Raw genomic sequence first — 14,556 nt, 5'->3', positions numbered from 1 at the left:
CCTTGCCAGGTGGCCCATGGAAGAAATTACTATTACAACATAGACAATGAAGTACACGGAGGTAGAGGTAGGATAAATTATATCTAATTAGTAGTACCCTATTATCTAATCAGTAGTCACCTATTCTTAATCCAGTAAATCATGTTGTTTTCTCTCAAATTAATTGTGCATTTAGTTCTATCTTATTATTTTAGTTTAAGTAAGATAATTTTCCTTTTACTTGAATTTCTAAGCCTTTCATTATTCTTTCTCCTCCAGTGTACAAAGGTATAGTTAATGTTTCTAAGAATAATAACTGTGGATTTTTAATCTTCTTCAAAGTTTCTCTAAATATATGTGAACATTTTAGGAATATGTGATAATGTCTGATTAATAGTATATATTAAATTTGTTTCCTTAACATCATTTATGCTTGTAATGTTTAGATTAACATTGGTTCACTTTGGAAAAGTAGCATTATGACATTTTCAAAGAGCAGAAATAGTTTTTTGCCTACTAATCTTTAAAAAAAATGAAGTGTCAGCCTGATGATGTCATTTTGAGCAGTATAATCATTTCACCAATGACTCTTTCCACTTTCATGAACTCTTACCTTATCTGAACAAAAGTGCCATGTTCTTTGTGTTGTTTCTAATACAATCACTTTTTTCCATAACATCCTTTATTTGTCACTGTTTCAACATTTTTAAAGGGAGAAAGAGTTTCTACCACAGAACATAACATATTAACATCTTTGAACAATATTATGAGCCATAGAGTATTTATTTATGGTAAGACTTTTGTTTTACATTAGACCAAGTCAATAAGTTATTCAGGTTGAATCATAATAAAATGAATGAAATGATAATTCTCATGGAGATTATCTGTGGATAGTGGATACAGTTTATTTGATATTTTTTTTCTACACAAGTTGATGTGAATTATGTATGGGTGTGTGTGCTCAGTTGTGTCTGACTCAACAATGCTATGAACTGTAGACTGCCAGATTCTTCTGTCTATGGGACTCTGCAGGCAAGAATACTGGAGTGGGTTGCCATTTCCTTTTCCAGGGATCTTCCTGACACAAGGATTGAACTTACATCTCCTGTGTGTCCTACATTATCAGGTGGATTCTTTACCACTGAACTACATGGGAAACTCCTTGTGAATCATATACTCATCCTAGAAATGACTTGATAAAGTACTACTTTCTTTCAAATGAACATTATTAATTAAATGTTCAGAACCAAAAGGTTTAACATAGTACTTTAACTAGATATTTTACAATACTAATTTTCAAATGCATCACTCAAATTATTAGGTCAGTGAAAAGTAAAAGTTAAAGGGAAGTAGGATTTGGAAGCTCACAAGTCAATAATGCTAATAGTAATAATAAAACAACAACAATAAGAGTAATAACTCCAAAGAGACACAAGGAAGATATGAGAAAGATTTTAAAATTTAAAAAAATATTTCGTGAATATCATATTTGAGTTTTTATTTATTAAACCCAGAAACTAAAATAAGAGAATGTGGCAGATTGTATATTCCCAAAATGACCACAGCAATATTTCAGCTCATAAATCCTCTTTTAAAACCTTGCAACTTTTCAAGTAGTGGAGTCAGTTTCCCCCTCCTGTTTAATCTAGGTGGGATATGACGGTTCCAAAGAATAAGATGGGTTGAAAAGGATAAATCTGCGTGATTTCCAAGGCTAAATCAAAAAGGGCTACATACATATTCTGAGATGTTCTGAAAATCAACCTCTCTCTCTCTTCTTCCTCTTCTTCCTTCTTCTTACTCTTCCTTTCTCTCTTTTCTGGGGCTGAACCCGTATACCATATTCTAAGGAAGTCCTGGTCATACTGAGAGGTTGTATATAGCTATTCCAACCAACAATTCCAGAAAAGTTTTGATTCGCAGCCAGCTTTAAACATTAGACGTAAATGAATGAGCCTTCAGATGATTTCAACTTCAAAACTTTTCACTGCCTTAGTGCTGCACAAATATCAGGCTGATGCACAAAATGGTTTGTTATTGTTTTAAGCCATTCAGTTTTAGGGTGCTTGTTTATGTAGTCATAGTAACTAGAACACAGAGCAGCAAGCATTCTTATTGTTTTTCTGCTCCACCAGTATATAAATAAACTCTATAACAGCAAGAACAAAATCTGCTCACAACGGCTTCTGCAATGTCTGGCACATAGTATATACGAAGTAGAAATTAAGTGAAGTAATCAATAGAATTTTGACTAAGCTGCTTCAATACCAAAACTTGTAAGAATGTTGGGATGTTTCTCAATGTCTTTCCAGCTTCAAAATGCATTAAATATTTATACTAGAAAGAAAGTCTCTTTTTGTTTACTGTTACACATTGGATTTTTCTTAGAAAGCAGTCAAATCGTTAGGAAACATCAATTAATAAGAGTATAAAAGGCCCAAAATTAACCCTCTCTCATGCCTTGGAACATATTGTTCTTGTTTGGGAAGTAACTTCTTAGTTATTTATTTTCTTCAAGCATTCTCAAAGCTTTTCTCTTCTTGAAAGCTGACACCACTTGAACCTTTCCAGTAACACAAATTTTTACACCTTTTTATTTCTTTGTAAGTATATCTGTTTTTTTTAATTGTAGCTTGCCTAAGATTAACTAATTTAACCATCTTGCATGTGAATTTTCAGCACTTTTCAAATTTAGAGGACACTACACTCCAATACTCTTGCCTGGAAAATCCCATGGATGGAGCAGCCTGGTAGTCTTCAGTCCATGGGGTCGCTAAGAGTCGGGCACGACTGAGCGACTTTACTTTCACTTTTCACTTTCATGCATTGGAGAAGGAAATGGCAACCCACTCCAGTGTTCTTGCCTGGAGAATCCCAGGGACGGTGGAGCCTGGTGGGCTGCCGTCTATGGGGTCGCACAGAGTCGGACACAACTGAAGCGACTTAGCAGCAGCAGCAGGAGCAATATACAACATGTCAGAATGAATCCATGTGTCTGTGTTCTACTGACTCAGTCATGTATCAGGTTCCTCTGGCAATAAGGGAAGCAAGGCACCATTAGTATTTTCTACAGAAAATACCTATCTGCCCTTCTTTCCTCTATTATATGGAGGACAAGTGGTTTACGTCATATTTATTGCTGAGTTGGCCAGTATATCTTTTCTGCTTTAGCCTGCTCATCTAGTTTTGTCCTTTGCTAGATTTCATCACTGTTCTTTCATTCCTCTAAATTTACCCTAACACCAGGTGGTTTTGTTTGGCAGACGTTTCTAAAGGTTAGGAAGTAGCAGAATGCAATTACCACATAGAGCTGGAAATAACTGTAAATCCAGTTTGGATTTACAAAATCTGGCTAGAACTGCATCATACATTTCCCAGAGGAGATGATTTTTCAAAACCTAATTGTTCTCTTTAGATTCAGGTCCCTTGTTATATTTCTAGGGCCTCTCTTTTCTATTGCTAAGCGCCGGTTCACACTGTAGTTATCTTCCAACCCTGTGTCTAAGCTCTGTATCCTTATCTGAAAATCTACAAATTATTATTAAGGTTCTCTGCTTACAAATGAGACATTTCTAGGGTGGCTGCATTCCTTACCAATGCAAAAAACTTATAATGTCTTGGAAAAAATGGTGCATTTTAGAGATCTTTTCTTCTAGGCAAAATTAATGGCAATGATATCATCTATGGTAGTATAGAAAATATATATCCTGTTTCTTTTGTCATCCTTCTCATGCATTGTTAATTATTTTGCATGCAGTAAATACATGAAAAATAATAAATGGTTAAAAGGAAGGAAAAATCTAGAAATCTCCTAGAAATTTATTTTATGATTATAATTAAGGTGGGTATTGTTGAAGAGTTTCACTGAACAGAAACTGATGAAATTATTCTCAATATTTAAGTGTTGTTTATCAGCTAAAAAATCTGAGAAAAAATATTTCAGGAGTTTATCTCAAAAATATATATTATGAGTTTGAAGATGAGATAATCCTATGGTTTAAAGAGCTTTTTTAATAGATTTATTTATATGAATGTAAAAATATACTTTTAGAAGAATCTTACATCCTTTTATTTATATTTGCAAAGAGGAAATGAGGAAAGCCATCTTGAGCCTATGAATGGGCAACTTTCATCCTTTGTTACTTAATACACCAAATTAGAGCTCTTTCTTTATACATGAATCTAACATTTAGTAATCAGAGAAAGAGGTAACAAGGTGAATAGGCAAAAACTTGTGACCCTCAGGTCATAGAAAAGACTGCTACACTGCAACCCCAAAGGCTATTCACACCACGGCTGTAAGGAGTGAATATGAATTAACAAACTTTAAAAGGCTTTTTTCAAGATGTTTTAATAACATACATTTGAACAGGATAATATTACTTGCAAAAGAGCACATTAATAATCTGTTTTTGGATACTACCTTACTCTATTTAGAATGTTACATCATATATATCTATAATGGAGACTGATTTCTTCATTAGTATCCAGAAGATGGAACATATTACTAAATATACACTTATCAGTGCCAGAAGATATTGAAGAGAAAGTAAAAACAAATATGACCCACTGAGCTAGAATTATAACTTTTTTTGAATTATAACATTATCATTAAAAATGTACGGTTTAAGCAAAAAGAGAAAGTTCCTATTACACTGTCTAAAGGGAATCCATTCAGTTCAGTTCAGTTCAGTTGTTCAGTTGTGTCCAGCTCTTTGGACCTCATGGACTGCAGCAGGCCAGGCTTCCCTATCCATCACCAAGTCCCGGAGCTTACTCAAACTCGTGTCCATCAAGTCCGTGATGCCATCCAACCATGTCATCCTCTGTCATCCCGGTCTCCTCCCACTTTCAATCTTTCCTAGCATCAGGGTCTTTTCAAATGAGTCAGTTCTTCCCATTCGGTGGCCAAAGTATTGGAGTTTCAGTTTCAGCATCAGTCCTTCCAATGAATATTTAAGACTGATTTCCTTTAGGATTGACTGGTTGGACCTCCTTGTAGGAGTGCAGTTTCTCAGCTCCCTATTCCCATCTGTATTTTCACTTTCCTATATCTGCATACACTCCCCCCTCTTTTTTTTTTTTTTGCTCCATATAATGGCTAATTCCATGTGCAATGCTTTTTTTCTGACCCAAGTGCCATCTTTATTTCTCATGTATTTTTAGTGCCTCCCTCCCTATATCTTGATTATTAAATCTCCTCACAAGTCCCTTATCTTAGTACATCTGTTTAAAATTTTATTTATTTATTTTATTTTTGGTTGTGCTATGTCTTTATTAATAACTGTGTGGACTTTTCGCTAGTTGTGGAGTATAGGGGCTACTCCCTGGTTGCAGTGCATGGGCTGCAGCTAGGGAGTCATTGTGGTGGCTTCTCTTGTTGCGAAGCGTGGGTACATGGTCTTCAGTAGCTGTAGCACATGGGTTCAATAGTTGTGGCTCTGGGGCTCTAGAGCATAGGCTCAATACTTGTGGTGCATGGGCTTAGTTGTTCTACAGCATGTGGGATCTTCCCAGACCAGAGATGGAATCCGAATTTCCTGTGTTGGCAGGTGGATTCTTTACCATTGAGCCAACAGGGAAGCCGTTAGTACATACTTCTAAGTAAAACAAAATAAAGCAATCTCTCTGTCTGCATCTTTCAGTTATTACCATTTAGCTCCCTTTTCAGTTCAGTTCAGTCGCTCAGTCGTGTCCGACTCTTTGTGACCCCATGAATTGCAGCATGCCAGGCCTCCCTGTCCGTCACCAACTCCTGGAGTTCACTCAAGTTCACGTCCATCAAGTCGGTGATGCCACCCAGCCATCTCATCCTCTGTTGTCCTCTTCTCCTCCTGCTTCCAATCCCTCCCAGCATCAGGGTCTTTTCCAATGAGTCAACTCTTCGAATGAGGTGGCAAAAGTACTGGACTTTCAGCTTTAGCATCAGTCTTTCCAAAGAACACCCAGGACTGATCTCCTTTAGAATGGACTGGTTGGATCTCCTTGCAGGCCAAGGGACTCTCAAGAGTCTTCTCCAACACCACAGTTAAAAAGCATCAATTCTTTGGCGCTCAGCTTTTTTCACAGTCCAACTCTCACATCCATATGTGACCACTGGAAAAACCATAGCCTTGACTAGGCAGATCTTTGTTGGCAAATTAATGTCTCTGCTTTTGAATATGTTATCTAGGTTGGTCATAACTTTCCTTCCAAGGAGTAAGCGTCTTTTAATTTCATGGCTGCAGTCACCATCTGCAGTGATTTTGGAGCCCCCCAAAATAAAGTCTGACACTGTTTCCACTGTTTCCCCATTTATTTGCCATGAAGTGATGGGACCAGATGCCATGATCTTCGTTTTCTGAATGTTGAGCTTTAAGCCAACTTTTTCACTCTCCTCTTTCACTTTCATCAAGAGGCTTTTTAGTTCCTCTTCACTTTCTGCCATAAGGGTGGTGCCATCTGCATATCTGAGGTTATTAATATTTCTCCTGGCAATCTTGATTCCAGCTTGTGCTTCTTCCAGCCCAGCGTTTCTCATGACATACTCTGCATAGAAGTTAAATAAGCAGGGTGACAATATACAGCCTTGACGTACTCCTTTTCCTATTTGGAACCAGTCTGTTGTTCCATGTCCTGTTCTAACTGTTGCTTCCTGACCTACATATAGGTTTCTCAAGAGGCAGGTCAGGTGGTCTGGTATTCCCATCTCTTTCAGAATTTCCCACAGTTTATTGTGATCCACACAGTCAAAGGCTTTGGCATAGGCAATAAAGCAGAAATAGATGTTTTTTTGGAACTCTCTTGCTTTTTTGATGACCCAGCGGATGTTGGCAATTTGATCTGGTTCCTCTGCCTTTTCTAAAACCAGCTTGAACATCAAGAAGTTCACAGTTCACGTATTGCTGAAGCCTGGCTTGGAGAATTTTGAGCATGACTTTACTAGTGTGTGAGATGAGTGCAATTGTGCGGGAGTTTGAGCATTTTTTGGCATTGCCTTTCTTTGGGATTGGTCTTACTAATACATAGTTAATCTTTTGAGAGTATTTTAGACTTGCTGACTTTCTCATACTCATGTTTGTTCTTCAGCTCAGAATATACTGCATTTTTCTCTCCTAAATCTATACAACCTGTCTTTATCACAGACATTAATTTTCTGTCTTGCCTAATCCTAGTGTGAATGACAGCCTTGATTTTAATTGAAATCCGTTGAATCTGCCATTGTGGATTAACTCTTCATCATCAAAACTTTCTTCTTACTCATCTTTCAAGACAACCCATTCTCTTCCTTTTCCAATCAGAATACCACACCTCAATAGGTGTCCTCTCTCTGTCTGTCTTTTTCTCTCTCTCCCTTTATGATTTTGCCCCTCTCCACAATTCAGCAATCATTTTTATGGCCATGATCATTATATCTATACCTATATCTTGGCAGAGCTTGAGATGATAGCATTGAGATTCATGATGGACCTCTGTAAACCCTTTATATGGCAACTGTTGTAAACTGTGTATGAAGCATGTTGAAAGAAAAAAGTGATCCCATTTGTTATGAAAGGAACATTGGAGATGGAAAAACACATTAGTGGTGGCCTAAGGGAAGAGGACTTTTTTTTTTTTTTTTGGTAAAACTAATTTTGGGGCAAAAGCAGAGAAATTTTCCATGTGTATACTTTCATTGACCTTTTTGATATGACTTTCCACAACCTTTCTATCATACCATAAAAGCACAACACCACTTTATAGAACAACTTCACTAAAGAGCTTCTGATATGGGAATAGATTAAACAGTGTGCAAAAGCAACTGGCTGCTCTCTAATGTAATTTTTTTCTTACTTAAATTTGGCCTTTTGAAACACTGCCTTATTTTTGATGAACTTGTAAGCAGGTGTATATGTGGAGCAGAATCCAAAAGAACAGTAGTTAGTTTAAAAAAATAATTTTACACATCCAAAGGTTTGATAATCAATGTGTGCGTGTGTACTCTGTTGCTTCAATAGTGTTGGGCTCTTTGTGACCCCATGGACTAACCCACCAGGCTCCTCTGTTCTTGAGAGTCTCCAGGCAAGAATACTGGAGTGGGTTGCCATGCTCTCCTCCAGGGGATCTTCCCAACCCAGGGTTTGAATCTGCATCTCCTGATTGCAGGAAGATTCTTTACTACTGAGCCACTGGAGAAGCCCAATTAAGTAATATATGTTGCATCTATTTATGAATAAAGTGAAAGAAAGAGTTGAGAATTAAATCTAGAAATCCAGAACCAAATCCTATGACAGAGATTTATAGAACTTGAAAGCTAGAATGGATCATTTAATAGAGAATAAGATTGAGGACCATGATCTTGACAAGTCCACATTTAAACTGAAGGAGCACTGAAATTTATATCCCTTGGACCCCATTTTTAAAAATCTTATTAATCAATGATTGTATTCAATTATTCTCCTTTACTTTATCAAGATAAACACAATGCAATGGGAACAAAATTCCTGAAAAATTCCATTAGTAAATTTTATTTTATGTGAAGGGACTATATAGATCCAATTATAAGATTTCAGAAATTTCAACAGTTATCAAAACAATGAAAAACTTGACTTGGTATGCTTTGAATTGTTGATTTTATGTAACACATTTTACTGTGTTGATTCTATTTTTTTTTCCAAGTTAGTTATTGGTACAACTAAAATGTACTAATAAACTAGTAAGGAAAAGTGTGATAATTTTATCATAAAATAAATATGTATAATTTTATAAGTTGCTATACACCGACAGGTTATATGTAGATTCTATTGAAAAAGAAGTATAATACAAAAGAGAATTGTATGACCGCTTTGAACAGTTGAATTCTAGAATCTTGTACATATTTTCATTTGTAACTTGAACATAATTGAAATTGCATTGGCATGTATAAAGAATCTGATGCGATCTCTTTCTTTCTCCTTCTTTCCCTTTCTTATAAATGCCACTTTTATCTTTTATCATTATAGTTAGAGTGAAATTACAGCCTTATGACATAGCAACAAATATTTCCTATATCCCCAAATATTATTTCACCATTGATTTTGCCACCTCATATGTATTATAACTGCATCTCATTTACCGAAGATAATTCTAAATAATTGATCTAAATGTTCCTCTCAACTTTAGGCAATACCATGTTGGCATATTTGTAAAAATGTGCAAAACAAGACAATAGAATTATCTACAATAATGTAAAATTCAAGAAGCTTACAAACTGTTATAACCTATATATTTATTTCAGCTGGTTTCCAGAAAGAAAAAAAAGTGCATGCCAAATCTGTATGTTATAAAGCATGTCTAGAAATAGTAAAATAAATCACCACAGGAAGATGAATTGTTGAATGAAAGGTGAAAGAACTTTTCCTTGTACAACAATCAGGAATCCACTGAACAAAACAAATTATCTCCTGTCAACCATTTGAACAGTGGCCTCAGAGAAATAAAAGGATTTTAAATATAAAAGACTCCTGTGATGTGTATAGGTAACTGCTTTGCACATGATACTGCATGATAATAAATTTCACATTCCTTAAGCTTATTTTAAATAATGTTTCAATTTTATAAAAATAAAAATACACTACAGGTTTTTTATATGAGAACATTTCCTTAAATTTTATTTATTCTTCAATAAATAAATCAAATAGATCTGGAAGAAAGAACTTTTTATGTTGCAAAGGTAATAGTAAGATGGACTCTGAATTCCACCTAACACAAAGAAGTATAATTTTTACTATACTTTATGTTTCTTGTAGTTAAAATAAATTTGGCTAGATCACCTAAAATCATGGAGTTTGAATTTATCAACTATGAGCTAGAAATATACTGGAGTTTTAAAATGAATGTAGTAAAATTGGAATTTCTATGAAGAATGAAACATAAGTTTGCAAAAACCTTTGAATTGAAACATGAATGATCTTGTGTTTATTTCCATTTTTGAACAGTTACTGACAAGTAGCCTCTTTTTTATTTTTTCAATTAAACCACATTTTGTCACCTCTGGGAAAAGTAAAATGTTATTTTGTGTACCATTAAAAGATATAAGTTGTACTTGGTTCATAAATTAAACTCACTCATCTCACAGATTCTCCCACATGGGTTTGGATAAGCCTGGACTGTACAAGCATTCAGTCACTGCACAATAGATCAGAGTTTTCTGCCTTAGATTTAGACTGACCTTGATTTCTACAGGACTCCTGAATAGACGAATCAATTATAGTGCTCTAAAATCACCTTGGCTCCGTCCCACACAATCTTCCTTTCTCTCTTGTTTATACCCACATATACACAGGCAGCTAGACGGTATACCTTGAGAAGCCAGACACAGAATGTCAGCCAGCCAGGGCTCTTTTGAGCTAAGCAGAGAGAAAAGATACATCTCCTGAATACTATGCTAGTCTTGCCAAAACCCTCTTCTATCTTCCTTCTGTCCTGAAATCCATAATGATGCTTCCTTTTTTGGACTTTCCATATTTGTTGCCAGGCCTATCCTTCTCAACATTTGTACTATCAAAAACCACATATTACGCATATGGAACAATAGGATAAACAGAGGGCCCTTGGCTTAGAGATTACTATCTCACATTTTGAGAAGCTCTGACTTAGAAAAATGATTAAAAGAAGCAACATATGTACAGATTATTTCATACATAGTGCTCTAATATATTTTTTGAGAGCATCCTCCATATTTTGTTTTTTCCCATATTCACCTATACACTGCTGGTTCCAAAGTAAACAGAGCGAGATTAAACAAACTCCTTTAGTAACTATAACTGGTTCTGCTTCATAGGCAAATTATAAATGTTCATTGCTTCCCATAGTTAGCACCTGCACTATAAATTTAGAAATCATATTTTTGTGTTTGTTTTATATCATAATTGGAAAATATAATTTTAATGAATTTTATTTTTGGCTTTATGTACTCTTAAGAGAAGATTAAGTGCATAGTCTGTATTCAAGTAAACCTACACATCAATATGCTGAATAGGATGATTTCACTGTAAATTGTTATCCTCCCTACCTCTGTCCTCCCCAGTAAGGCTTCTGATAAATGTCTTCACTGAGTTTTCATGGAATTTACACCTTCGATCCTTCTATCAAAACTCATTATATAGTGTGTAATATTCAGAACAATTTTCATCTGATTATTACAATGACATTTATCAGAATAATGTTCCTTGACATTTACCACAAATTGTACTATTTAAATTCTGTACCGTGGATTTTTTTTCAAATAACCCTGAAGTATTTGCTGTCATAGTAAATTGTACATACTGTACATGTACTTTGATTGGTTTTGTAATTTCTTTTTTTTTTATCTGATAACTTTCTATAGGAACCACGGTATAAGATTAGGTAGAATTTTTATTGAAATGGGCATTTCTGTGATAAGCTTCTCTATTACTTAGAATGTGGCCAACTTTCTTATACACACTAATTGTAAAATGTCTATGAACTGATCTTGCAAGTGTAAACTACAGACAAGATGAAATATCAAAATTCTCTCTTAAAAGCTATCAAGGAGGAATAACGAGAACCATTTCAATAGTCCATTTGTTCCATGACATGATTTCAGAGCTCGTTGCATTTGGCTGTGCTGCTGATTTTTAAAATTTACGATAAAGCTCTGCTTTATTGACAATAAAGGACTTTATTATATAGCCTTTTATCTCAGCAGTGTACACAGTGTGGTGGCATTTTGAACACTTTTGCAAACTTTGACAACAACAGAGTTTCCCTAAGAGACTCTTAAACATTAAAAATGTTTTCTAGCTAATAATTAATGGCATGGGCAAGTGACAGTCAATGGGATACAGAGGAAGAAAAAAGATGAGATCATAAGATATGAATTCCAGATATAGGGCTACTTCACTAAATCTTGCAATTTTGTCTGAAAAATAGGACTTGGTCGCATGGTCTCCACATTCCTGAAAATCATAAAATTACTTTTCTCCAGAAGACAAAAAAGCCTGAACAAATAAAATATATCCTATATATTCTTGCTGCTTAAAGAGAAATGGACAAGTAACTATTCCAGGATGAAAAAACAGTTTGTTTCATGTATCTTGGAGAAAGAAATGGCAACCCACTCCAGTGTTCTTGCCTGGAGAATCCCAGGGATGGGGGAGCCTGGTGGGCTGTTGTCTACCGGGTCGCACAGAGTCGGACATGAGGAAGAGCATTCAATTGAGCACATGCTAATTTATTACCTCTTATATGCTTAGTGCAGTCAAAGGCATGATATTGGACTAAGATGCTATTCTAGGGTACTGGGAAAACTGATCATTCTACTATAGACCTTGTGGATGATTTTAAGTAAAAGCCCTTCCTCCTTTTTTTTTTTTTTTCTGATTTCACTTTTGAAGGATAACAGGAACAATATCAGCTTCTATTTGCTCCATAGGAACTGTATGAAAATTCAATAAAGTGGCATGGAAATAAAATTTTAAATGCATTTTGAAGAAATCTGAAATATTCTGTAGAAAAGTAACACTTTTGCTCTGCATACAGATTTTTAAAATTCTCATTTTCCCCCAACATTACGGAAAAAATCATAATATTTGGATAAAAAATAAATCAAAGTCCAAGCTCTTCTCTTACTAGTTGTATGATCTTTGATAATCTGTTTCATTTCTCTGAGCCTCATTTCCTACATCTGTAATAAAAGCTAATGAAAATGTATTCACCTCATGGGTGGCCATAAAATATAAGTGCATAAAGCTTTTTATACTTAGTAAATAGCTAGTAAAAGTTCCATCCTCTTTTCCCTTGACTTAAAATTATATGAAAATGGTGTAGGATTCTTTAATTTGTCTCAATTTCAAGGCAGTGTAGGGTAGGCTATTCCATGGCCATTATAGTTTTAGAGACTCCCAGGGGATGTTTACACTCATTTGTAGTCACTTGTTTCAGTTTACTAAACCCCAGAAGTAAGCAGTTCTTTCTTTTGCCTGGAATTTAGTGAATATGCAATAAGAAGAACATATTATTTTTTGGCATTGCCCTCAGGCTGTCAGGTCACACTTTATAATATCTGGTGTTTATTCATCAAGGGATACAGTCATACACAATCGTTTTAGTACAGAGTCAGTTCTTGAGGTGGAAAAAAAAAAACAGTAATGAGATAACAGCATCTATATTTGATTTTGGATTCCATTGGTGTTTGCTTTTCTTCAGATTTACATTCTTAATTATATTTTGCTCAGGCTAATATTCAAATTAGGTTGATTCCCTGAGCATAATTATCAAGGGTAGGGAAAGACAGTTTAGGAGAGTACAGGGTGATTGAAAAACATCTATTTTCCACTAATAATGCAAACATGAAAGAAATGCAATTGCAGGTAACAAACATTAGATAGCCCACATGTAGTGAAAGGAAGGTGAATAAATCATCCATCAAAATGCCGGGCTTCCCAGGTGGCGCTAGTGGTAAAGAACCTGACTGCCAAGGTAGTAGACTTGAGAGACCTGGGTTCAATCCCTGGGTCGGGAAGATGCCCTGGAGGAGAGCACTGAAACCCACTCCTGGGACATCCCATGGACAGAAGATCCCAGTGGGCTACAGTCCTTGGGGTTTCAAAGAGTCAGACACATTGAGCACACACAACACACACACACACACACACACACACACATCAAAATGCCAATAAAATATACATTTCCTCACTTAATTACTTCTAAGAACTCAGAATTCATCTCATGTGATGCTGCAATTATTCCATTATAACAAAAATCCCAAATCCTGGAGATAAACTGTTTATTTGTGCCAGGGGAAAGAAGTATTATCACAGATATATATATATATATGCTTCTCTCATATCTGTGGTTGTCTCATACCAACCAATCATATCATAGTTGGAACATCAGAATCAAGCTTTCCACTCACAGGTCCTTGGGCTGCTTCAGAAAAAGTATGTTGGCAGGGGACAAGAAAAGAACTTAAGTTCTGAGATGGGACAGAAAAATAGAAAAGAATGAATGGTTTAAATATTTAAATTGTTTTCTGCATGGCAGATTTTGGTTTGAAAAATTGGCAATGTGTTAAGTAGGCAGTAACTAACAGTCACATTGCTGCTCAATAGCCTTTGATCCTAATCAACTTAAAATCTGTCCAATAGGAGAAATGTGATACAGCAAGACACATTTTAAATTTCAGGATCCTGAAAGTCATGTCACACTTAGCTACCATTCCTCTTCTCAGAGTACAAAATGACTGTGCAACTCCCCTGTCAATTTGCGTTGTTTCTCACTGAATTACTCTTTTTCTCTATGTCCTTGAATGCTTATTCTTTGGACTCCAGCTCTTATCTTAATTGTTCTCTAATGCACTGCAATAAATAATTACAAACAGATAGAAGCAGAAAACTAAGAATTAATCTCACAGTGAAAAGCTGAAGTTGACAGCACAGCCAGGAAAATACTTTGGTCTTTGGAAAGGGACATCTTAGCTTTTGTCCTAAGGGTAGAGTTCAAATTTCAACCATATCTTGGCCAGTTGCTTTGACTGCATCACTAATGGTAGGCAAGGGTTGCATTTTGATTTCACAAACAGTGAGGTTCAAAAAATTCAAGTGGGCAAAAGCATAA

The sequence above is a fragment of the Bos indicus genome, chromosome 14 (assembly GCF_029378745.1).
Source record: "Bos indicus isolate NIAB-ARS_2022 breed Sahiwal x Tharparkar chromosome 14, NIAB-ARS_B.indTharparkar_mat_pri_1.0, whole genome shotgun sequence".
NCBI lineage: Eukaryota > Metazoa > Chordata > Mammalia > Artiodactyla > Bovidae > Bos > Bos indicus.
The sequence above is the reverse complement of the archived record's forward strand: the minus strand, read 5'-3'. Positions refer to the sequence as shown.